Raw genomic sequence first — 24,894 nt, forward strand, 5'->3', positions numbered from 1 at the left:
AGAGGAAATGGTTGTAGTTTTTTACTCAGCAGTTCTATGTTTACAGAAGGACACACACACACACACACACAGCTTCTAACTCTCCAAATAGCCAGAATTTGATCCCTCCAGTAGCCGATTTCTCCCACTGTTTACCTTAGCAATGTTGAAAGTAATAGAATGTGTTCTCCACCCTGCTGCTTGACTGCCCTCCTACAAGGCGGAAAGGATCAAAGGAAAGAAGTTAATCATTTCCCAGATAATTTTGAAAAACGACTGCTCTTTTATTTTTGTCCCATAAAGCCTAAAACAAGCCCTTCTGGTCCAACATAAGCTGGTCGTCAGAGGAGAGTGTTCCAGACAGCTTCCCCCGCCCAGGCGGACCGCGGGTCAGGAAGGACTCTTCCGGCTGGATTTCCCTCTTACGCAGAAACCAAACAGAAAAAGGGACCTCTGGAGAGGCGACGCCACAGATGTCAGAAATCAAGCCTTCTGCGTGAAGGGCATTTCCTGCTGGCCAGATACACCTTGCTTTCTTTTTTGAAGTATGAGGAGGATCTCAGAGATCAACAGGGTCACAACCTGCAATGTCCTCTCCTCCAGGAAGACTGGAGGAACCATTTTTACCGGAGGCAGCATTAGCCGCGTACACGGAAGGGGTGCTGGAGAATGCACCCGACATAAGGTAGCAAGTGAGCGTTGGAGATTTAGGCCAGGAAGAGATCTCAAGGAACCGAAAGCAACAAAGCCTTCCCCCAACACAGCTTTTCCTGTAGTTTCCAGCCAAGTGCAGCTTCAAACTGCTCTAATAGGAGGGACGAACATTTGGGCAGTTCCTAGCAACTTATTCTTGCTGAAGCCCTCTCTTCTAACTCTTGTCTCATAGCTTTCAGACTTGATTAGGATAATAACAGCAGCAAATACATGAGCACTGACTGAATGCCAGGCACTGGGCGGGGCTGTTTGCATGGATCGGCTAATTTCATCCAACCAGCGACCGGAAGTAGCATTTTTACAGATGAGAAAATAGAAGCTCCCACGGGTAAAGGAACTTGCCTGAGGTCACGCACTATTTCCCTTTGCTGCTTCCCCATTGAAATGTACAAAACCACAACTGATTTTTTTCCTTAGAGTTTTAGCCACAGGGTTCAAGGAGACTGAATTTGTCTGGCATCTTACAGGTAACCACAAAAGAAGTTCAGAATTCACATTCTTAAAAGTTTACTTCAGTGTACTACAGAACACGATCTCAGAGAAGAGGCTAACCATTCCCACTCAAAATCAAGTGGGCAAAGCAAGCCCAATAAAAAGCTTTATCAGATCAAGATCACAGTCGTCCTTAGAGCTTTGAGGCAGCTGCCATGAGCTGGCATCTGGGTTTTCTTCATGACGGGAAACACTTCGCTCCACTCTAACAAAGGCTATAAAGACCAGGAGTTCGGTGTGGGAGCAGGAACAGTCACAAGAACCCCTGAGTCACTCATCATTTTTCTGCTCCCTGATTGGTTATTACCTGAATTTAGAGTAATCTCTTTCCATTTTATAGAGGAAACCTGAAATTCCAGAGACCGGGATGACTGTCCCCAGCTTTTTGGTTTCTTCCACATCACGTTGGGGAAGAAAAAGAGGACAAAACAAAAACAAAAGCGAGGCCCTGCAGGTGCTAGGTTACCTAACAACAGGTGCTATTGTTACCACTGCCAGGATTCTGAGAGCTGGGGCTTTTAGCATCCAGCCTTACCTGGACTGGTATAGTGAAGTGGCGCTCCAGGAGGCAAGACATGTTCAAGAGCCAGCCATGCAGGACGTCATTCTAAGGCCGGCCACACCAACCCACGCTGAGAAGGGAGGCCGCCCCAGGGAAAGTGGCAAAATGGATAAGAGTGGGTAGCGGTGCCAAAGGAAGGAGAAATCTGCTTTGTGCTTGCCCATCCTGCCTGCCACCAACCCCTCCCCTCAGCCTGGGACACTGCCACTCATCTGGGAGTGTCTTTGCTCTGCCCTAATCCCACCCTCAAATTAAGTGATTCTTACCTCTATCTCCCTTCTCAGCTGTGGGAACAAATTGTTGAACTGAGGACTTTTGTCCTCTTTTACAGGTGGCAGATTTACATTTTAATGGGAGACTTTGAAAACAGTGTCTTCAAAAGAGGGTCTAAAGGTGAAATTTATGTTCAGATGTGGCAGTATGGGATGGGGGTAAGGGAGGGCAAATAGCCTGGGATGGAACACGGGGGGAGAGAGAGAGAGAGAGAGAGAGAACCCATGACCAGTCTAAAGGTGGCATGTAGTGTCAACCCTGGCTGATTGTTACCACGCAGTAATGTAAGCCCTGGTCACCAGACTGTCAGATTTTTTTCTCCCTAGAAAAGCTGGAACATTGGATTTTTATGGAACCCCTATTTTAACTATTGGCTCAAATACTAAGAATCTGGTATGGGATAAACAAAAACACATCCGGTTTAATCTGGACCATGGTCTGTCAATTCTTAAGCACTGCTTTTAAACATACTTTAGTTACATCACCCACAAATGGGATGAGACTGACCACTTCATTACAAACAAGGGAGATATTTACAAATGCCTAGACAACAGTTTCATGAGAATGAAAATACCTTGCTTACACTGGCAAGAGGTTTTATGTGCAGAAGACATTGAAGGATATATCTACTGAAAGAGCTTCCTCACTTTGTTAGTGCTGACCAGCTATCCAATCCAAATAGGATATACACAGAATTTCAGATGGCTCCTCTCTGCCTCCCCACATTTTTTTTAATCAAGGTAAAATTCACGTAACATAGAATTGACCATTTTAAAATGCACAATTCAGCGGCATTTAGTACATTCACAACGTTTTGCAACCATCACCTCTAATTAGCTCCAAAACATTTTCATCACCCCAAAAACAAAACTATGTACCCGTTAAGCAGTCACTTCCTATGGCCTCCTCCACCAGCCCTTGGCAACCACCAATCTACTTGCTGTTTCTATGAATTTACCAATTCTGAATATTTCATATAAATGGAAACATTTAATATGTGACTTTTATGTCTGACTTCTCTCACTCAGTATAATATTTTCAAGGGTTATTCATGTTTCAGCATGGATCAGTACTTCATTCCTTCTTATGGCTGAATAATAGCCCATTGTATGGGTAGACAACATTTCGTTGATCCATTCACCAATTACTAGAAATGCGTTGTTTCCACCTTTTGGCCATGGTGAGTAGTGCTATGAACATTGACATACAAGTTTTGTTTGAATACATATTTTCAGTTCTTCAGGGTAAATATCTTAGAGTAGAATTACTGGGTCACATAGCAATTTTAAATTTAACTTTTTGAAGAGCAACCAGACTGTTTTCCATATTGGCTGTACCATTTTATGTCGCAACCAGCAACACAGAGCGCTCTAATTCCTTTACATCCTCACCAACACTTGCTATTTTCTGGGTTTTTTGATGATGGCCATCCTAATAGGTATGAAATGGCATCTCATTGTGGTTTTGATTTGCATTTCCCTAGTGACTAATGATGTTCAGCATCTTTTCATGTGCTTGTTGGCCATTTGTCTATTCCATGGCTAAATGTCTATTCCAATATCCTTTGTCCATTAAAATTTTTTTTTTCTTTTTGTTGTTGAGTTGCAAGAGTTCTCTATATATTCTGAATATAGACCCTTATCAGATATATGACTTGCAACTATCTTCTCCCATTCTGTAGGTTTTCTCTTCACTACCTTGATAGTGCCTTTTTTTAATGTGCAAAACACACACATTTTTTACTTCATGATGCTAGTGCTAGAGAGGATTTGCGACCATATCAACTCTCTCACTATTTAAATGGGAGAAACTGAGGGCCTGAGAGAAGGTGAGGCCTTAGGCTTCCACCATTTTACTGGACCAGGAACTCTGGTTACCATTCTAACCTTTAGAATCTGTTAACATTTCCAGATGTGCTCAAATAAATGCGAAAAAGCCACCATCTCTCTTGTCATGTGCCCTGTGTCACTCAAATTACAATTCTGGTTCAGTCACTCCACAGAACCCCCTGCAAGCATTGGTGGGATGGCATTTCTTCTTTCCTTTACGTCACTCCTAGTTGGGAAAGAATGGGGTAGGGAGAAGTACAATAGTGGTAAAGAAAAGAGGAAAGAGAGCTGTGTTATGCTGCATCTGGAAGTTCCTGTTCCAAGTCATCTGCAGATGGCTGAGCAGGCTACAGGACACATGAGGATGGCACCGAGTGGAAAGCTTCCTCCGCCTTCCGACATGGTGATAGTGACGCGCCGCAGCCCCATCCCCCAGGATGTTCATTTGTCCTCAGCTCTTCCCCTTCATTCACTCCAGGGCCCTCCTTTCCTCTGGGCTATGGACGGCCATAGTCAAAGTCACTCATCTCCTGGATCCTAATGTGTTGAATTCCTAAGCTAGCTGAAGGATGCCATCTGCCTCACACCTGCCTGCAAGCTCCAGGATCAGCCTTGGTGTCTAGGTTATGACCACCCCATATTCAGCTTTGGGTTTTGCTCTTTTGTGGATTTGGGCCAGCATTTCTTCATTAAAGTCTCATTTTCTTTGAATAAAGTCCCTACATGGCCCTTCTTGTCTAACATTCAAGATCTGGGTCAACCGTATTTATTGTGATGAATCTTTCAGGCTATCCCTATAGCCTATAAATGATCTTTATTTTGATAGTCCCTTTCCTTTAAAAGATTTTATTTTTCCTAAATGTATTCTGCTTTTCAATCAGAAGTCCATTGCCACCTCAGAGCCTCTATATTTGCTCTTCCCTTTGCCTTAAACACTGCTCTCCACAGCTGAAACCCTGACCGCCTGAGGTCAGGTCTCAATTCAAATGTCGCTTCCTCAGAGGCTCACTCTCTCTGATCACCCTGTTTAATTTTGTCTTTCCTACCCCAATCACTATCACGGACCTTGCTTTCTCTTCCCCATGACACTGTTCACTATCTGAAGTAGTCCTGATCTCTTATCATCAATTGACTCTACTGAACTGATATTCTAATTGGAACAAGGATTTTCATTTTGCTCACTACTGGGCCTCCAATGCCTGCACCATGTCTGGCACATAGTCAACTTTCAATAAGTGGTTGTTGAATCAACGACCAGTTTTCTGATCCCAAACTGTGTGTTCTAAATACTCTCAGTTAACCCATTTTTCCTTTAGTAAAACTCCCCCACCCCCAAACTCCCAAAACTTAGATCATCAAAAGTCCCTCTGGCCAATCTTGAGATGGGCACTCCCAAATCAATATTTTGGCAAGGTACTGGGTTAGCGATAGTGGGTGATGAAAAGGATGTATTTCTAGCACATATCAAGGAGCACTCAGGATCAGTGGACAATTCCAGGCTTGGAAGAATCTACAAGATGAATCTTATCAAATGAAGTCATCTACAGTAGGAAGCAGGCAGAAAGTCTAGTCTAGAAATAAATAATTCTGTTACTCTGGTTTTCTGGAACTCAAAGGACAGTGAAATAAATTATGTTTGCTTTTAAGCCTAAAGAACTAATTATTTTGTATGCAAGAATGAGATATAAATTGCAATTACAAGCCTTTCCCAAAAAAAACTACCTTCCAGAAAGTGCCATACTCATTTGGATTTTACTGGTGTCTCTGTTCTCTTGCATGTATAGGCTTATTCTGTGGTGATAGAAAACTCATTAAAAGGGAGACCAGAGTCCTCAAGTTCCTACACCCAGTTAGTTAACACATTCTTCCATACTGAAGTACTGACTCTCTCCTAGAGACTACGTCACAAGTCTTTACAACTCATAATGACTCCAAAGGGGCCTGTGTGTTATTTAGGAAACCGTATACGGAAGTTTTGCTCTCTTGGTTGGGTTTTAAGTTGATAACTCAGCCTCCATTGTTATTTCCCCGAAATTCCTTCCACCTCCAACTTAGGAGGCCTCCATCTCAGTCCTTAACTTCATGGTCAATATTTCTAGACAAATTCCAAAGTAATGGCAAAAAGGTCAATAGGACATTACAAACCAATAGCTTCATGAGCATGCCTGGAAGGATCAATAGCCTTTTCCTTACTGTGCAATGAAGGTGAACCAGATATGTGTTCTGTTGCAAGATCCTTCACCCGACATTCTCAGAGCCCTGGAGCTAAGGGATTTTCACCTTTTTTTATACCAGTTTACTCTTCTGCATCAAATGTAGTTTTCCTCTGCTAAGAAATAAAAGATAAAATAATTTGAGACAACAATCCTGTCTCACAAAACTTAGCCAGAGAAAAGCCCGATATGGAAAAGCATTGGTTCCCAAGGAGCGTGAATCTCAGCTACCCATGCTATTTTCAGTGACTCAAAGATCGAAAGGGCCAACATTCCGTTATAGCTGAGATAAAAATTTGCTGTTATATTTCCCAATTAAAAAAAAATAGCTGAGAGGGGAATTCTAAAAACCCTCTAAAGAAATAAAAGGCAATTAGAAACCATGAGAGAATTCGGTGAGGGGACCCGTTACCAAATTGGTAGCCAGAAAGTCAATAGCTTTCCTATATTTCATGCAGATAAGTAATCTGAAAATAATGGAGAATATGCCATTCACAATAGCGTACATCAGAACAAATGTGTAAAACTTATATTTAAATGTTTAGATCTGAGGGACATAAGAAGGCTTGAAAAATGGAAAGACACACCTGAAATAGTCAAGAAGATCTATTTCCCTAACTGTATGTGTACCTTAATAAAGACCAACAGGATTTTTTGGGGAACTAAAAAGTTAACTCTTTTTTTTGAGGAAGATTAGCCCTGAGCTAACTGCTGCCAATCCTCCTCTTTTTGCTGAGGAAGACTGGCCCTGAGCTAACATCCATGCCCATCTTCCCCTACTTTATACGTGGGACGCCTACCACAGCATGGCTTTTTTGCCAAGTGGTGCCATGTCCGCACCCGGGATCCAAACCGGCGAACCCCGGGCCGCCGAGAAGCAAAATGTTCAAACTTAACCACTGCGCCACTGGGCTGGCCCCCTAAAAATTTAATTCTAAAGTTCACCCAGAAAAGTAAAACTTATAAAAATAGCCAGAAAATTTTTGAAAAATAACAGGAATTGGGTGGGTGGCAGAGAGGTAACATTACCAAATTTGCTTCTTCTGGAGCTCTAGAAGTTTTCTATCGGTCATGAAAAGACAAATCTACATAATGAAGTAATCCTGAAATACTCCTAGTGGATGCTATTATTATATACTAAATTGCACTTCAGATCAAGTTGGATTTTTTTCACTTACAATAAATGTATTGAAACAACTGGCTAGCCATCCAGAGAGAATACATAAAGCTGATTACTGTGTTACTCCTACAACAAAAATACTTTGGAGATGGATCAAAGACTTAACTATAAAACATTGAAAACCCTAAGAGTATTTGTGGATAAAAAGTCTGAGAGAAACATTTTATGATCTTGGCATGGGGAAGACTCAAACCAGACACAAAAATCTAGAAGCTATAAATGAAAATGTTGGCAAATTTGATTACATAAAATTTTGAAAAATATTTGCCCTGCTGAAAAGATACCAGAGACAAAAATCAAAGATAAACTGGAAAGAGTATCAAATACTCCAGATGGGCAAAGAGCTCGTTTCTTCAATAAGGAATGCTTAGAAGTCAATGGAAAATAAAACACGACCCAATAAAACAAAGGTCAGAGGGCATGACCAGAAAGTTCACAAATGGGTTACTTAAAACCAGGGAGACTTTAACTTTGCTTATAGTTTTTATAAATACAAATTTGAATGACGTGACTTTCCCCCACCCATTAGATTAGCAATCATGAAACAGTGCACAATGCACTGTTAATCGTGGAAAAGTAAAATTGGTACAGCCTACTTAGAGATGTGCCCATTGCCCTCTATCACAATTTAAAATGTGTGCCCTTTGACCTAATGACTCTACTAGTAATTTATCCTATAGAAAGACATCAGCTCGACAAAGTGCATCACAAATGGCTGTGTAAGTTTCCAGTTAAGAATGTGGGCTCCGAGTCAGATGACTTGAGCTCAAATCCTATTTGGTGGTCATCTTTTTGACCTGGGGTAGAGAACCTTTGTGTGGTTTCTCATCTGCAAAATGACAATAATCTCCCTCATAAGGCTGTCACCGTGATTTAAGGAGTTAACACACCTATAAAGTGCTTAGAACAATGCCTGGCCAAGAGGCTCAGGTTCTAGCTTTTATGTTCATCATCATTAAATCTATAGGATTGTTTATAATGCCAGAGACCAGGAAAGCCTTCTTTGATAGGAGAGCAACCCAATAAATTATAGCACTTCCACAGCATGGAACTCTTGACCGTATTAAAAGGAATAAAGCAGATCTGTATGTACTGATGTGGAAAGAGCTTGATGATATATTATCAAGTAGAAAGAAAAAAACCACTTGGACAAGGTGCATGCTTTTGCATTTCTGAAAAGATAATCCTCAGAGGAAAAGACAGATGGAAGAGAGAAATCATGAACAGATTTTCCAGATAGTTTCATGTGTTCAATCCTTCAGCCAAAAGATATTTAAGGGCTTAACTGTATGTGGGGCATCATTCCAGGGCCTGGGTATATAACTGTGAAATCCCTGCTCTTGAAGGGTTGTATTTTATTGGGAAGTTTGACAACAAGCCTGAACAATAGCTAGATTAGATACTACTATGGAATAAAAAAATAGAGTAGGGGGCTGGCCCGTTGGCGAAGTGGTTAAGTTGATGTGCCCAGCTTCGGCGGCCTGGGGTTCACAGGTTTGGATCCCGGGCACGGACCCACACACTGCTCATCAAGCCATGCTGTGGTGGCATCCCACGTGCAAAGTGGAGCAGGATGGGCACAGATGATAGCTCAGGGTCTCTCTTCCTCAACAAAAAGAGGAATATTGGCAATGGATGTTAGCTCTTGGACAATCTTTCTCAAAAGAAAAAAAAAAAAGAGTAGAGAAAGGGGATCAAGGGGACAGCTGGGGGGTGAGTTTTAATTAGGGAGGTAGAGTAGGTCTCATTGGGAAGGTGCCACTTGAGAGCATATGTCATTTAATCTGAAATATGCATGCTTTTTAAAAACCAACCAACCAACCGTGAAATGAGTAACTGCAAATTATCCCATCTCCGACTCAGGCAGCTGACTTAGCAAGTTCCACCCCCTTGGTTGGCAGCATTTCGTGTGAATACACCTGACAATACAGGCTCAGCTCCGTTTCTAAAAGTGCAGCCCTCCCACCACCTAAGCTCCATTCGACATGCAACCTTTTCCCAGTGCTCGTGTTGTATACAGTGCTTCTCAGCCACTGAGTAAGCCAGTCCAGACAGCAGCTCTGGGGGTGGAAATGTTTTTCATTCATTTCTTTAGTGGGTAAGAAACCAGACCAAAGGTGAAGGTTGAGTCACAGGGCCAAAGGGCCCTGAAAGTGTGCCTTTTAACATTTACTGCAAGGAGCTAAAAAGAGAGGATGGCATAAGATCCTGACATATGAACCTATAGATAACTTCCTAGCCACTCACCAGCATCCAGGTGCTCAGGCCACTGCCTCACATTAGCCTTCTCCACCAAGCAGGGCCATGTCACCAGGCACAGGTTGCTCTCCTTATCTGGGGACCTGGCACTCAGGGTGCCCTGAAGCGCACACACCAGGGGATATCCCCAGGCAGACAGAAAAGTGCCTCTTTATCATCTCCACGCAGGGCAGAGCAGGGAGGCGACATTATCAACGGGGATCCCTATTAAAACCGCAGAGGCAGGCTGAGAGGCATTTCCACAGCATGGAAAGAGTCTGTGAGTGTTTAAATGATTAAAACAGGCAAGTGATATGAAGCGCCCACATCTTGCTTTTCCTAGCCCAATCGCTAGGCCGCATCCAACAGTTCCAATTTGTAAGGCAGCTGGCAGACAGAGGGTGAGGGCTAGGCTTGGGGCAGATTCCCTGGCCTGCAAGCAAACACACCATAAACCAATCGGTAGGGTTTCACGGGTATCCGCTGGTAATGTCTTTGCTTCTGAATCACACAGGAAAAGCTACAGGAACCAGAGCTCAGGAGCGTTGTGAGAAGTGGAGTCAGCTCAGCTCTTTCCTCAAGTTCAAGTCTCAGGGAGGCTTCCTGTGACCCAGCGGACCACGTGGGCACTCCCTGACAGAGGCTGTCTTAGCCTTCAGACTCTACTGCACACAGCACAGTGCTTGAAATTCAGTGAGAACACACTAAGTGCCACTGAGCCATCTTCCCCCTTTGCCCACCACTGGCACAAGTTCAGAGAAAGGCAGCTAGGGCGGGGAGTCTGTTGAAGGAAAAGGTTGCAGAATTCTACCCCACAATGATATGCTATGCTCCTATACACACAGGGAGACAGAGGCAGCTGAGCTCTCCTCAGAAATGCCACAGCCCGGGCCTTCACACCATGGCAAAGGCAATGTTAAGCAGCCTGACCTGACTGACGTTGAGTTTCCTTATTCTGCAAGCATTTCAATATTTGAGCACCTACTATGTGTCAGGCAGTGTGTTCAGCTTGGGAAAAGCACACTTAGAGTTCATAGTGTAACAGGGCGTAAAGCCAATTTCCCAGGCAGTAAGCAAGTGCTTTCTGGGATGTATCCCAGCTTTGGGAGCGTCTGGTGGACTGGAGAAGTATGCGTGATGCAAGAGCTACGTTTACCCTCTGCATTTTAAATTTACTTTTAATAAGGCAAACAAAGATCTTGGACCGATTGTGTGCCCAGCGCTGTGCCATGTGCAGAGGGACAAACACTTAGAAGACACAGCTCCTGCCCTCTGAGGACTCGTGTGTCTATCGAACGCTAAAAACACTTAGAGAAGGATTCAGTGTGTGGGATAAGCCAGTGAATTTGAAGAAGGGAGAAGTTAGTGTAGACTGAAGTAGATGAAGGTAGCTGGATGGAGCACTAGCCCTTCAAGGATGTGTGGTCCTTGATCCCCCGGTTTTATTGCCAAGAGTCTAACTTCCAGGGTCAGTCAAGGATGCTGACTCCACCAATGAAGCTGATGGCTGTTAAGACCCCAACTATGACTCCAACCAGGGTCACCATCTTTTTCAACTGTTGTCTGTCTCTCCATCCACTTTTTCCTTGGAGAGACCAGGCACTGCATTAGGTCAGATAAACCTAACTGGAAGGGAGGGAGGGGAATACCTAGATGTTGGGTAAGAGGTAGAGTATGGCTAAAGGCACTAAAGTGGGACAAGCATGACATTTGGGGAAGGGAAATGGTGAAGAGGTATTTTTGATGGAGGTAGAGGATCCATCTTTAGCTGAAAGAGAAAAAAAGAAAAAGCCTCCAAGAAGGCTGAACAAGACAGTGTCTTGGGCTTGGTGTATACACTATGCCACTGGAGTCATTTGCACAAACACCGGAGAGCTTTGGGATGCCAGGCCTCAGCCAGCTGAACTGAGTGGCATTGAATAGGAAAGCCTTCATGAAGTCAAATACCCAAAGCCTCTAACTCAGTCTGTGAAGATAGCACAGGATAGTTGTTAAGTCAGCATAGGCTGGTGACAGGCAATGACGCATCCCACTTGATCTCAGGTTGACCTAGTCAAGCTGGATCTACCACTGTGCTTCCAACAAATCACAGTCCAGCAGTCCTACCCTGAGGAAGACCTTGTCTCAGTAAACACCCCTGAGGGCTTCCCAAGTCTGTTGCTGACCACGTGAATCATGAGAGAACTGAGGTCAGGTGAACAAGTCCACTGGATTTGATAAGAGAGCCTGTGGAAAGTTAGGCTGGACAAAGGGCTAGGTCCCTGTCACCCATGTCAGGATTAAGACAGGGTGATGCAAGAGGTTGTGAGAGGCCTCCCTGCCTGGGCTTTCTGCAAAATCAGCCCACACACTACCTGGCCTGGCCGGTGGTCAGGGATCACCAGATGCAAAGTGCAAACAACAAGCTTTATTGCCAAGAGTCTCATTTCCGGTGGGGGTCGGGGGGAGGGTGCAAAACTCCAAAGTCATTGCCTTTCCAGATACCAGACTAACAAGATATGTGACCCTGGGCACAGTTACTTCATGTCACTGAGCATCAGTTTCCCTCAACTGCACACAGAAGGGGCAGGTGACAATCCCTACTCAAAAGGGCTACTGTGGGCACACCGTCGAGGACACGATAAATCCTCAGTAAAGACTAGCTCCCTTTTCCCTTTTCCACTTCCCTCAGTTTCTAACTCCTTGTCCACATCAGATATTCTCTTCTGAGACATCCCGAAGGAGACGAGGTGATCATGGTCTTCATATATAATTGCCCTTCAATTTATATGCAAAGGTCTTAACAACTCCTCGTTTCTATTTAAACAGAGGATTTCTGGTTGGAGAGGGCATGGTCCACCTCTGAGCTCAGACCTAGCCACCTCCTGAGACCCTATCCCACCCCTGCATCCATCCACAAGCCGCTCACAACCTCACAATGCTTGGAGTAGAATTACCCATGGAGACCCAGAGATCTCCTACCAGCTCCCAGACAGAGGGCTGATACCGTGGCTTGGCCTCAGCAGTACAAGGGTTGCCTGACCTTCCAAACTCCACAACTCATTTATTTATTCAACCAACATGAATTAAGAGCCTGGGAAATATCAGGCCCTCTGCCAGGGGGAAGAGCAAGCGAGAGAGTACGTTTCTGACCTTAGGACATTCACCACATAGGGGAGAAACAGACATAGAAGCGTTTACAGCAGAGTCTGGCGAGAGCAATCATGGCTCAACTCAGTGCTGCTGGGGACATGTCACCCTGCAGGGTGCTGCCACGCAAGAGAGTCACCTCAGGCTGCACTCCAAAAGAGGATCAGTGCATCTGCTAGCGTGGCATATGGGACAAGAGCAGAAACGCCATTGCCTGGTTTCTAAAAAATTGCCAAATCCTGGTTTGAGAATTCACCTGCCTCTAGGTGGAAGGATTTTTTTATGAGGTGCAATTTATATAACATAAAATTTATCATTTTAAAGTGAACAATTCAGTGGCATTTAGCACATTCTCAATGCTGTGCAACTACCACCTCCATCTAGTTCCAAAATACTTTCATCACCCCCCAAAGGAAGCCGTGTACCCATTAAGCGGTTACTCCCCATTCCTCTATGGTCTCAGTCCCTGGCAACTGCTGATCTGCTTTCTGTCTGTATGAATGTGAAATGGAAGGATTTTCAAAAGAGAAATTTCTCTCAGTTTCTAATTCTTGGGCCCATGCACTAACTAGACTGGTTGGAAATTGAGGCCCAGTTTGCCTTTGGAACTAAATGAGCCAGAGTTCAAATTCTAGCTTCCGTCTCTTCATAGCATGTCCAGTTTCTTTATTTCTAAGCCTTGGTTTCCCCATCTCTGAAACAAAGTACCTACCTCAGAGGACTGTTTTGAAAATCAACAGATAAAAGCCCCATAAAACAGTAAGCACAGCGCTGGCCCCTAGAAAATAGTCAATGAGTGGTAGCTGTGATATCTGCAGTTCTAGAAAAATGTCAGCCTGAAGAATATCCAATAAATATGTGAATTCAATATCTGCCCAGGTCACCATACATGAAAATCTTTTTACAAATAAAATTTTCTGGGAAATCCGAAGAAACGCTAACACTACAAACTAGTGGATGGAGCATGGTTTTGAGCCTCACCCTGACTGCAGCTTCAATCCCGGTTTGACAATTGACTGCCTTGTGATCTCGGGAAAGTTGCTTTACCTCTCTGAGCCTACGCTCTCAATTATAATATAATGAAACCATCCACCTCCTAAGATTGTCTTAATGAAATTTAAGAGTACCTTCTATAAGCTGGTACTTAACTGGCTTCATCTTCCCTCTCTCCGTTCATTCCCTGACGCTCTCTCCTTCTCTCACCCCCGGCCTCCCTGTACGGTCTGTGGCCCACACTGGATGTTTAGCACTTAGGCACTCAATGGTACACTGATATTATTGTAGGTACCTTTGCCCTCAAGGAGGTGGAACCCATCCTGGGAGAGAAGACTGTTTTAGATCAGGACCAAGCCGAATGCCTGGCTGAAACATTCTGTTTGGTCTGGATAATGTCCGAGAAAAAAAAAAAAATTAAACTGGAATGTGTTTATCTGGGGTGCACCTGCCTTGCATTTTGCCAGAGTCCCTGTCGTTTGCTGCTTATTACATACCATCTACTTCCCTTAGCTTTATTATCTGACTTTTTTTACTGACCGATATTACACAAGTATTCGTGACTTTTGTTTCACTTAGGTTTTGGTTCTTTTTCTGGTGCCAAGCACACAAATGATGCCTACAGGATTTTACACCATCCCTCTTCCAAGACTATTCTGTGTTCATCTCAAATCCTTGTCAACTGGAGGGGACCACCACATGGGAACTCCCATGCTGGAATACAGAGGGAGGGATCAAGAAAAACCAATTATTCTATTTTTTTTTTTTTACTAAACCAAACTTTTATTTTTTAAATTAAATTTAGTTTTTAATCTTTTATTTGATTTTAAAATTTTATTTAATTATTTAAATTTTATTATGTCTAAGACTCTGCTTCTGTCAGAGAATACCAATCACCTACAAGCTGGAGCTGAAGAGTCAACCCTACTTTTCAAACCACCAAAATGGATGATATCCCCAGCAAGCCCCAAGCGCGGAGTCCCTGCCCGAGGTTCACTCCTTGAAGTTCATCTTAGATTCAGCCTGCGGCCCTACCCCTTAAAACAGATCCAACTTCATTCAGAAACCATTCACCAGTCACTCATCCGTCAGCTCGTATCACAGGAAGGAGCCAAAGTCCACCATGAAAACTGAGGGCAACCTCCAGCCACCAGAGGGGAGCCATGGCAGATGCTCAGGCCCACAAAAAGAGGTCTCCTTGTGGTTCACCTCCCCCAAAAGAGGCAGAAGAAAGAAAATCCCGTCCATGCTCCCACTTCCTCCTTCCCCTCGCCTCTCCTAATAAGGGTGTCTCTGAGAGACCTGGGAGAGATCAAGTGCTGACACGTGCTTGGGGCACACAGAGCAAGCTGGAGATGTGCTGAAGCTGTGGGTCAGGAAGCCCCCTTGGCCTCTGCCCCGTGCTTACAAGACCCCTTGCTAAATACCCTGCCTCCAAATGGTCTTCTTACCCTATGAGGGGGCCGCATGCCTTGGTGCTTCCAGCGACGGGGGCTTCCTGGCTCTGAGTTCTTCCTGGCACATGAGCGCCTGTCCCTCTTCCTTCACCCTTAGCTCCTCCAGGGCTAGAGGGGCTCCAGAGCATCCATGCAGACAGACAGCCACAGCTCAGAGTGTCCCCAGTTCTGCCCTGCCTGAGCTGTCCCGAGTCAGGCCATAGCCGGGCTTTCTAACGTGCTCAGAACTTCACTTCCTGGTTTTTCTTTCACAACTGAAAGTGGAAGTGTTCTCACCAGGAGGAGAAAGCCGCCAGAGCTACCCTGGCTTGTTTTCAAAGCCTTTAACTTCAGTCCCTACGGGCTGAAACAAAAGCCAGCCTGTATCCACACCGTTCGCCCTTTCCTCCTTTGCCTGACTAAACCCAGATCAAAACCAAACAAAAAGGACTTGAGGTATCCCCCTCAGATCACTAGTGTCACAGAGGCCGGGCCACTCCCCGCTGGATTCCCAGGACGGGGAGGTCCAGCCAGAGGGCACCTCAACCCTCACGGGCCCCCTGAGACCTCGGGGGCACCCGGGGGCAGCCCAGCCCAGCATGGCTTGCCAGCCCAGTATCATGTCACCCTCTCTCCAGTCCCCAGCTGTACCTGCCTCAGTCCCCGAAGCAGTTCTGATAAAGCCGACAGAACAAGCAAGTCAGGAACAAGAGGAGCAGAGACAAGAGGCCTGATTCTTTTGCTTTGACGTGTTGGCTCGTCCTTTTCATACCTCAACACTTAAATTAAAATGTGTTCTGCCGCCTCCCTCACCTTCCAAATTAAAACTGGGGAATTTTTAAATCCCAGGAATACACAAGTACATATGCCATTAGCTGTCAGACTGATGCCATGTCTTGTAGCTTCTAGAAAACTCCGCTGTATATGTGTGAGACAGTGATAGTGGAAAAGGCAAATAACTTCTTAGTATGATTATAAAGATTGTCTGGAATGTGCAGACCCCCTGAAAGGATCTTGGGGATGGGTCTACATGGTGTGAGGACCTAAAGTTGCCTCACTGGATTCTCCTAAGTTTGTGGCCACAGAAGGGCACAGGAGCTTCCGTTCTCAGATTTGGAGGCAAAAATAACAAGATTCCCTGCCCCCATGACCAGCTTACAGACACACCCTGGAATTAAGCAACACCTCTCCAGCCTTGATCCTTTCAAGAAGGCTCCCGGTAAGTTCAGCATGAGCCCAGCCCTTTACTAGAACTGGATCAGGATTCGTTCTCTCTACAGAAAGTCCTAAAAGCCTCCAACTGAAAAAGCCATGGTGAGCTGTGCCACAGTCTCAGGGAACAGGAGCTGATCCCTTGACTTCAGAGGTGCCTATTTTAGACATGGGAGAAAGATGAAGTAAGGGAAGATGAGGGTGGCCCCTGCCATTCCATCTTCTGGGTCATCTCATGGCTGGAGGAAAACTTGGCTTTGCTTAGTTTCAAGAGGTCATCTCCCCAAAGGGCAGCTGCCTCCAGCAGAGAGCAGAGGATGGCAGAATGGGTGTCAAGTGTCAGCCTCTATAATGCTGCTGGACTCTTCCCGGGTGCTGTCTTCTTTCACCAACCGGGTGAAGAGCTCAGGGCCAGAAGATGAGCTTTCTCTTTTTATTGGTTTCCCCCAGGCTTGAATGCTCAAGTTCAGAAGGGTCTGGACCATTCTAAAGTTCTAGGAGAGTTGCATTCCTTTTCAATCCTATGTGCATGAGTGACACTCCCAAGATTTGAGGGAATAATGGAAGATTTTGGCAACACACAAGAATTCTGTATTATGCAGCAGGTTGTAGTGACAGACTGATCAGGAATCAAATTCTAGCCACACCACCTCCTGGCTGTGTAGCATAGGCCAGAGACACATTATTCAGCTACAGAGTGGGAACACCACCATCAATCTTACAGAAAGTGGCGAGCCGATGGATTAACACACTGTCACACACCCACTAGGAGACTCCAGTACCTACTAGAATGTCTGCTAAGGATTCCCTCTCCCTTCTCCCTTCCAAATGAGAATTGCTGCCTAATGAACAGCCTTTCTAACCATATTGATACAGAAATTTCTGAATGGAAGATGAAGGAGACCCACATTCTGGTTTTGCCTATAATCCTTAAAGCTTTTAAGTCTGTTTTAGTCGCATTTAGTGAAATTAACTACGTTCTTTTCCAAGTCTATCTCCTGCCAGCATTCAGATAGCTTCGATGTTTCTACCTCTTTTCCAATTGACTTTTAATTTGACTCCCACAAGTTAGCTGAGATTTCTGCTCAACCAAATGTAACATCATGTTGTAAAAGAGGCTTAGGCTGAATATAGATACACGTCCCACCTTCTTCTTGCCAAACCACTCCCATCCCCACGATCCCATAGATATATAAACTATAGAGCAAATAGCATGATCAGAACTTACCTTGTAAGAATACTCTCACTTCCTGGGGCCAGGAAATGCACCCCTCACACCTGGCTGTTCTGGTTTAGCTCCATATGTAGGTTTGCCTCCTCTACCCTTTCCACAGCTCCTGTGATGGGGCCACACCTGAAGCCAACGCGTCCTGCACTGAGTGGCCAGTGAGCTCCCCTGGAAACTCTGAACCTGTTGCAAGAGAAGTTCAAAGGTAGAAGTTACTTGTTCAAACAGTTCTGGTAACCTCTGACAGTGAGAAGTGTAGAATTTGGTGAAAGGTTAAAACAAGAGGTCGTTATGCAATAGGTCTAAGAGGAAGAAAAAAAAAAAAAGAAGACAGTGCTCAGCTCAGAAAGCTAACGTTTAACAAGCAAAACCTTTTCTACAGCCCATACCTCAGGGGAAGGGAAGGGAGTAGACAGGGCTTTCCACCGCTTTGGGGGCAGAATCCTTGAGATCGTGATAGGAACAGGAAGCTCTACATAACAAGAGGACAAAAGTGCTCCATGAGTTTAGGGTAAGAGAAAAATGAGAAGCCACTCTAACAGCTCAAGCTATAACTTTAAGATTCAGATAAGCAGAGGTCTGCGTTTAGAGATCAGTCTTCTTCTAGAAAGGGCCGGTGACCCTTCTAGAATTAGAATGTCTCCAAGACAACCAAATAAAGCAAATCACTCTCGAGTCTAGCCTGAGGGACAAGCCTCACTGAGTTGTATTTAGAATGCGGAATCATGGATACGGTCTGCACCACCCATGGCTCAGCGAGGCCCTTGAAGAAGCAGGGTCGCTTCCGTATCACTGCTCAGCCAATTGTGTTCTCTCTTTCCATTTTGAAGCCACTAGTCACCATCCTCGATTCCAAAATCTTTAAGACTGCAAGGCATCATTACTAAACAAAAATGATGAGTGTAAATGAAAGAGGCTCTTGAGATGATTTTCAATTTCTGTTTTACAGGTGAGACTATTGAAACCTTCTCAGAGAAAAGAAATCACCCAGAATCACACAACCAGTTAGTCATCAAGGCAAGACCATCACAGACAACCACTGCAGTGGCTTTGACCCTATATGGTGCTGCTTTGTTGATATAAGTGTTCATTTAACTACCAGCAGACCTTAGACACTTAACTCTTTCTGTGTATCAGGCCTGAAGAAATTCGTGGAAATGCTGCATTAGGTTTCTTCTTACTGTGTTTGGTCAGGTGGCCAATATCAAAATCAGAAGCAATACCACTTCCTGCTGACTTGTGCATGAAGGAATGGCTACCCTATTAACAGAAAGGTCTTATTAGGTCAGATTCTCACACAAGTCTTAGATACGTTAACTCTTTAAAGTCACCTCTTGCCACAGAGCCCTAGTTTTGCCAGAGTATCTGAAAGAAAAGGGCTTCCAAGAAGTGGCTTAAGAAGATCCAGTTCAATGAGAACTGGGAGCCTGACTCTCACTTGATTGGGCTAAGGTGGGTTAAGTAGCAACCCACTGAACACCTTTTGATGCCACACTTGCCAGAGGGCAAGATACTCCAATCCAGTGGTTCCCAACCTTTAATGAGCAACACAACCCTCTGGAGAGCTTGTTACAACACAGGTTGCCAGGCCAGTGCCAGAGTTTCTGACTCAGTAGTCCTGGGTTGGGGCCTGAGAATCTGAATTTCTCATAATTCCAGAGCAGTGGATGCTGCTGGTCTGGGAACCACACTAGGAACACATTAGAAGCAGCACTGCTCCAAGCAGCCCCCCTGCTTTCAATGGACCCAATGACTGAAGTGCCCAAAATGACTGTTTTGGGTAGTCTTGGCAATGGTGACCTTGCAATTGGGAGGAGAGTTTGACACAGAGTGGAACTTATTATTATGTGCTCTAGCGGAGAGGTGTTACTCTAGACCAACAGACAGCCCAGGTCCCAGAGCAGTACTTTGCAACAGCAAGAGGTATTTCCACTCACTGGCCCACTTCTCCTTTATATAAATGTAAGTCAAAGCTGGTAGCATCACAGCTAGACAACCCGTGTGGATATGAGTCTGGGTGTGTATGGGGCATCACCTAATCCAATGACCTTAACTTTATTCTGAGGGTACCTGAGACTGCAAAGGGTGAAGAAGCTAGCTACAGTGAGGTGTCGACTTAGCAGGAGAAGGCAGTCCAGAACCCTGGTCTCCAGTGCCCTAAGGGGCTACACCCTCTCTTGACAAAACTTAGTGTCCTACAGCATCTCTCTTCAAAAAAATATGTCTTAGAGAAGTCTTTGCAACACCCTCCATTCCTCCCTCCCTTCTCACAGCCATGTGCATTTAGAATTCAACAACAACAAAAAATTCCTTTCAGGTTTGGGCATCCTATAGCCCCTAAAAAGTGCAAACATTCATTGTTTTAGATCGTTCATAGGTGAGGTGCCCGAGATGTGAAGAGTCTGACCTAACAGCCACAGTTCTAACACACACACACTGCTCTAGCCCATTTGAATATACTCGTTTCTCTTTCATAGAACCAAAGGAACCATACTTGCATATGCAACAGTTCTAGAAGCCTGGAGGCCATTTCAGAGTTTTGTAACACAGCCTGGAAACAGCCGAGATATTATGATAGGGCTTGACAGCTCTTTGGAAGCAGAAACAAGGTTTTCTCTGTTTTTGAAAGCAGAGAAAGACAGACCTCATAAGCAGGCAGACTTTACACAGCACCACCTTGCATTTGTATAGCTTCTTCCATTTTTAAAATACTTCCAGACTATCTCCTAACAAACCTGTGAGGTATGAGTGGGGACAACACTTTCAACATCTGAACCTTTAGTGAGTGACTGCTGGGAGCCAAGCTCCATGACAAGGACTTCATTTGGCCCTCACAGTAAAACTACCAGGTAGTTATGGTTTGTACAGATAAGAAAATGGAAGCTTAGGGAAGGTACGTTACCTTCCCCAGATCCCATAGCTTGGTCATAGGGTGATGATGGTGGTGGGGCCAAGCATTATTTTTTAAAATAATTTCAGGCTATTTTGCAAAGCCAGGTGATTTGCATCTTGTCCCTGGAAAGGAAACCTTCTTTAGGGAGCACGACTTGTTGCAAAACAGATTTTAGAGCAGGTTGGGGGTATGAATCAGGGTGCCAAATATTATATAAAGGTCTTTGAGGGATGTTTCCAGATTCCAGATACCACTAAAACTAAAGAATTCCTTCTAGAGGAAAGTGGAATTTCTCCTTTTAATAAACTTTTGCCCTCAGAATCCAGAAGATTCATCTTAAACCTCTGACTCCTCTGCTTTAGAATATTTCACTGGCTTCAGATTATGGAATAGCTACTCAGTAATGCTCATTGTAAGCATTCTGGGTGGGGGCAAAGAAGAATGAAGGAGATGAGAAGAAAAGGGGAAGAATAAGATGTCTGGAGTAGCTGGGACACGTGAGGCATGGGGAATACTTATTTAGGAAGGATCCCAGGTTGTTTTAACTGTTAATCCAAGTCTTTAGAAGTCAGACAATATCACCCAACAAGAAAGAGAAGCAGAGTCCTCAAGCTATAGACTGTATCTCTTCATGTGAATTTAGTTATAATGGATCAGAAAGGTGAGAGGCAAGATGTCCCTCCTTAGCGTTAGGTATACAGCAGGGCAGAGGTTCTGATGGCACAAAGAGGGCAAAAATAAAGCTGAGATGGACCGACCTTTAGCTTCCCACAAGGCAGAACTGACTTTGAAGTTTACCCTTCTACTGAGATGTGAAAAGGAAGGGGCAAAGTTCCTTCAGCTCTTAACAAGAGTGCCATAATTGGCCATCCCAATGATCAGAATTCTATACCTACCCGTTCCTTGGTTATCTGATGTTTCAAAAGGCTAATGGCACTCAAAGCACACCTTACAGGGTAGCAATCTTAGGTTCTCATGCCGGCTCCTTTCTCACGGCCTTTGAGATGATATGAACATTATTGAGTACTTCCTACGTGGCCACACTACAGCAAGAGCTTTGTTGGCAACATCTCATTTAATCTCACAGCAACACTATGAAGAAGTTCTTACTATCATTTTGCAGAAGAAAAAAAGTCTAAGAGAGGCCAAATAACTTGCCCAGTCAGATTTTGAGCTCAGGTAGTCTCGAGTCCAGAGCCCAAGGCATATTTATAATTGAGTAGGATCGATTCCATGAACCCCTTGCAATCTTGTGTGTTTATATATGCATTGCCCTTGGAAACTTTCATTGGTTTCTCAAAGAAAATTAAGAACTGTTGCTCTAGAGGAAGCAGGACCCGATGCCAGCCATGGACCTGATGCCAAGGGTGGAAGAACAGCTACCTTTTTCCTCCTTAGAAGGGCTTCCCATCTGCCTGGACATCCTTCCTGCCACTGAGGGCATTTCCCGCACAGAGCCTTCCTTCACTCAACTGAAGGGAGGGGACAATGCACCACATACTCCAGCTGTGCATCCTTCCAGATCTTTCTGCTTCCTTGTCTGCTGTTCCATGAGTGCCCACAGCTCTATTCTGGGCCCCACTGTCAGCCCTGCACCATGAGGCTTCACAGCGCACATGTGGGAAGCTAACCCCACACCTCAGTGTCTGCAGCAGCTCATTTTGCTCACCTCGGGTCACTGGGCTTGGGCACCTGGGCTCTTGAGGCCACTTTCTCATTCGTTGTGGAAAGGAAGTGTTACTCAAGCATGAGCACTTAGTTGACAAGAATGGTGTTTGCACAGATTGCAATAAAAAGCTTACACTAAATCCAGATAAGCCATCCCTGCCCCCGCCACATAAAAACAACACACAGAGACCAAATTGCCCTGAGACTTAGATCTGAGCTTCCCAACTTGTGAACTGTGGTGACTGGTGGGCTGGGTGTGCTCAATGGACAGCTTCATCTAGGGGTTTCAGGGTCTCATATAAATACCATTATTCTCAGGGTCACGACGTCAACAAGGTTGGAACACAGTGAAATAGGCAACTTGCTCCTTTATCAGCAAGAGCTTCCTAAGAGCATTTAAGAATCAGATGGAAAGTGTAAAGGTTCCCAAGAGAGGTGTCAGCTCTAAGTTCCCAGAACCTTCAACATCCCCACAGGAAACATCACTATTTCCCAGCAGGTTAGAAGCATTGCTCAGAGGGAAGATTTAGACCTGCACTGTCCAATACTGTAGCCGGTAACCACATGTGGCTACTGAGCACTTGAAATGAGGCAAGTCTGCATTGAGAGATGTCTAAGTACAAAACACAAACAAAATTCTGGAGATCCAGGATGAAGAAAATAACAGAAAATCTCAATTTTTACAATGTTGATTGCTTGTTGAAATGATATTATTTATGATATACTGGGTAAGTAATCCTACATGTTCCTTTTACTCTTTTAAATGCATCTGCTGGAAATTTTTTTTTCTTTTTTGAGGCAGGTTAGCCCCGAGCTAACATCTGCTGCCAGTCCTCCTCTTTTTGCTGAGGAAGATTGGCCCTGAGCTAACATCCTTGCCCATCTTCCTCTGCTTTCTATGTGGGACACTTACCACAGCATGGCTTGCCAAGCAGTGCCATGTCCACACCCGGGATCTGAACTGGCAAACCCCAGGCAGCCGAAGCAGAATGTGCGAACTTAATTGCTGCTCCACTGGGCCGGCCCCTGCTGGAAATTTTTAAATTACATACATGGCTCGCACTCTATTTTTCTTGGACAATGCTGCTCTAGACCAAACGTCCTCTGCCTTAACATTTATAGAATAAAAACAAAAGTTGGTGTTACCCAATGGCAGCAGCAAGCATGTTACAACTGCTCAGAGTGAACTTGAAGACGGTGATGTCTTTTACCTTTTCCTCTGGTTTCTGTAGCAGCAGTGCTTTACTCCTTTGCATTTCCATGGCATCCATCCAACAGAGTTTAAGATCTTCTTGACTGAAGTAACATTCCCTTATTATAAAACTGCTGCTATTCACTGACCGTTGTTCCACGCTCGGCTCCATGCGGTGCGCTCTGCATCTATTAGTTTGCCTAATTCTCATATGAGCCCATCAGGGTAACTACAAATGAGGAAACTGAGGTTCAGACGGTGCCTAACATGCCCAAGCCAGCTTCAGTCTCATTCCAAACCTGCACTCTCAACCACTCTGCTACACTGCCTCCTACAGGAGGGGGTGGGAGAAAACTCAGATAGCAGCTGCAATACTTTTGAGGAGTGCCAACACCTCCCCCCTTGCCAAGACATTAAGGACATCACCCTCTGCTTTGCAGCCTTGGTTCCCTGGGCTCACGGCATGGGAGAAAGACTCTGAGTGCCTGGCTAGGGAGTTATTTGGGAGCCTTTAACATGAGCAGAGCGGAAATGCCAGGAAGTGGGAGGGGTTCTGGTCTCTACAGACAAGAAACTGAAGAGGGTGGAGGAGTCAGAGAGAACATCCTGCCTGGCTTTAGATGGCTAGACCCCAAAGAGAAACAGCCCCAGTGACAAGCCTAGTGTCACACAGGTCTCCAATTGGCTTGGATGGAGAAGCATATCATTCTTACGGGTCGAAAGTATATAATCACTTAAGACAGAAAGCTGTGTTAAGGCAAGGTCACATTCTTTATTTGCTCAGTGTTTGGGACACTGTGACAAGAAAGGTATTCTTGGAAAACTTAAAATTTTTTGCAAAGTGGCTTGGGAAGTGATTACATCACTGTTAATCATTTAGTATCTTTGATTACTGAGTACCTGGAGCAGGCAGCTGACCCTCCTCTCCAGTATCTTCTGAAAGTTTTTACTCTTCATGCTAAGGCTTTATGAGGGGTGGGAGCAGTAATCTGGGAAGCAGGATCAAAGACCACAAAATAAATATTCAGATCAGAAATCTGGCGTTTAGTCCAGACCAACCTGCTAAACTTGAGATTATATTTGTAGCCAGCAGAAAACTTGAAAGTATTGATTAGAAGCCCCAGATTGTCAAAAGAAACTGCTCAGGCATCAAAGACTCATTCCTGGTGGAAACAGGAGTGAGAAAGAGCAGCATACAGGCCAGAGGAAGCGTCTATTTCAGCAGCACCGGCTACGGATCAGGTGTTTGAAGTACGTAAGACACAGGTAGAGTTCCTAGGAAGGAGGATTCTCGTCCCCTTGCACAAGAGCAGAGTGTCCTCATCAGAAAGCCAAGGCCAGTACCCCATCCTCGGCCTTCTAGGAGTAGTATGTGCATGACCACCTAAAGGAGTGGCTTTTGGATCTGAGAAATTTGCTTTGGTGCAGATCTAAGAAACAGCATCTCCCTGCTTTATACAAATTCAGCCTTTACTCCACTTTCCTACGGCTCCTCAAACATTTACTTGCTCGGAGCTTCATATTCAGTGCCTGTGTCACAACTCTTTGCAAAAGCTGAGAACACAGCAGGGAAGTTTGAGGTTTATATCCTGACAGGTAATAGCCACTTTCACTTGCTCTTACTTCTGGGATGGTCAGTGTAAGGTGAGCTAGACCTTCAGGA

The 24,894-nt window shown here is 44.7% G+C and overlaps 1 protein-coding gene across 6 annotated transcripts in view; it reads right to left on the reverse strand.

The window, feature by feature from the left end:
• ACSL5 (acyl-CoA synthetase long chain family member 5) overlaps window positions 1-23,713 on the reverse strand; it is a 50,246-nt gene extending 26,533 nt beyond the window's left edge. Inside the window, exons 1-4 of one of the 6 annotated variants that reach the window (XM_044750785.2) lie at window positions 18,179-18,287; window positions 17,868-17,950; window positions 17,479-17,661; window positions 136-192 (exon numbers count right to left, since the gene is read on the reverse strand). The gene's annotated coding sequence lies outside the window, so the exon portion shown is untranslated. Of the gene's footprint in view, window positions 1-135; window positions 193-430; window positions 3,426-15,053; window positions 15,654-17,478; window positions 17,748-17,867; window positions 17,951-18,178; window positions 18,288-23,250 lie in introns of those variants that run through there. The other 5 variants (XM_070483173.1, XM_070483162.1, XM_070483157.1 and 2 more) reach the window with 5 other exon arrangements.
• Window positions 23,714-24,894: the final 1,181 nt, after the last annotated feature.

This window comes from Equus asinus, chromosome 2 (genome assembly GCF_041296235.1).
Source record: "Equus asinus isolate D_3611 breed Donkey chromosome 2, EquAss-T2T_v2, whole genome shotgun sequence".
Taxonomy (NCBI): Eukaryota; Metazoa; Chordata; class Mammalia; order Perissodactyla; family Equidae; genus Equus; species Equus asinus.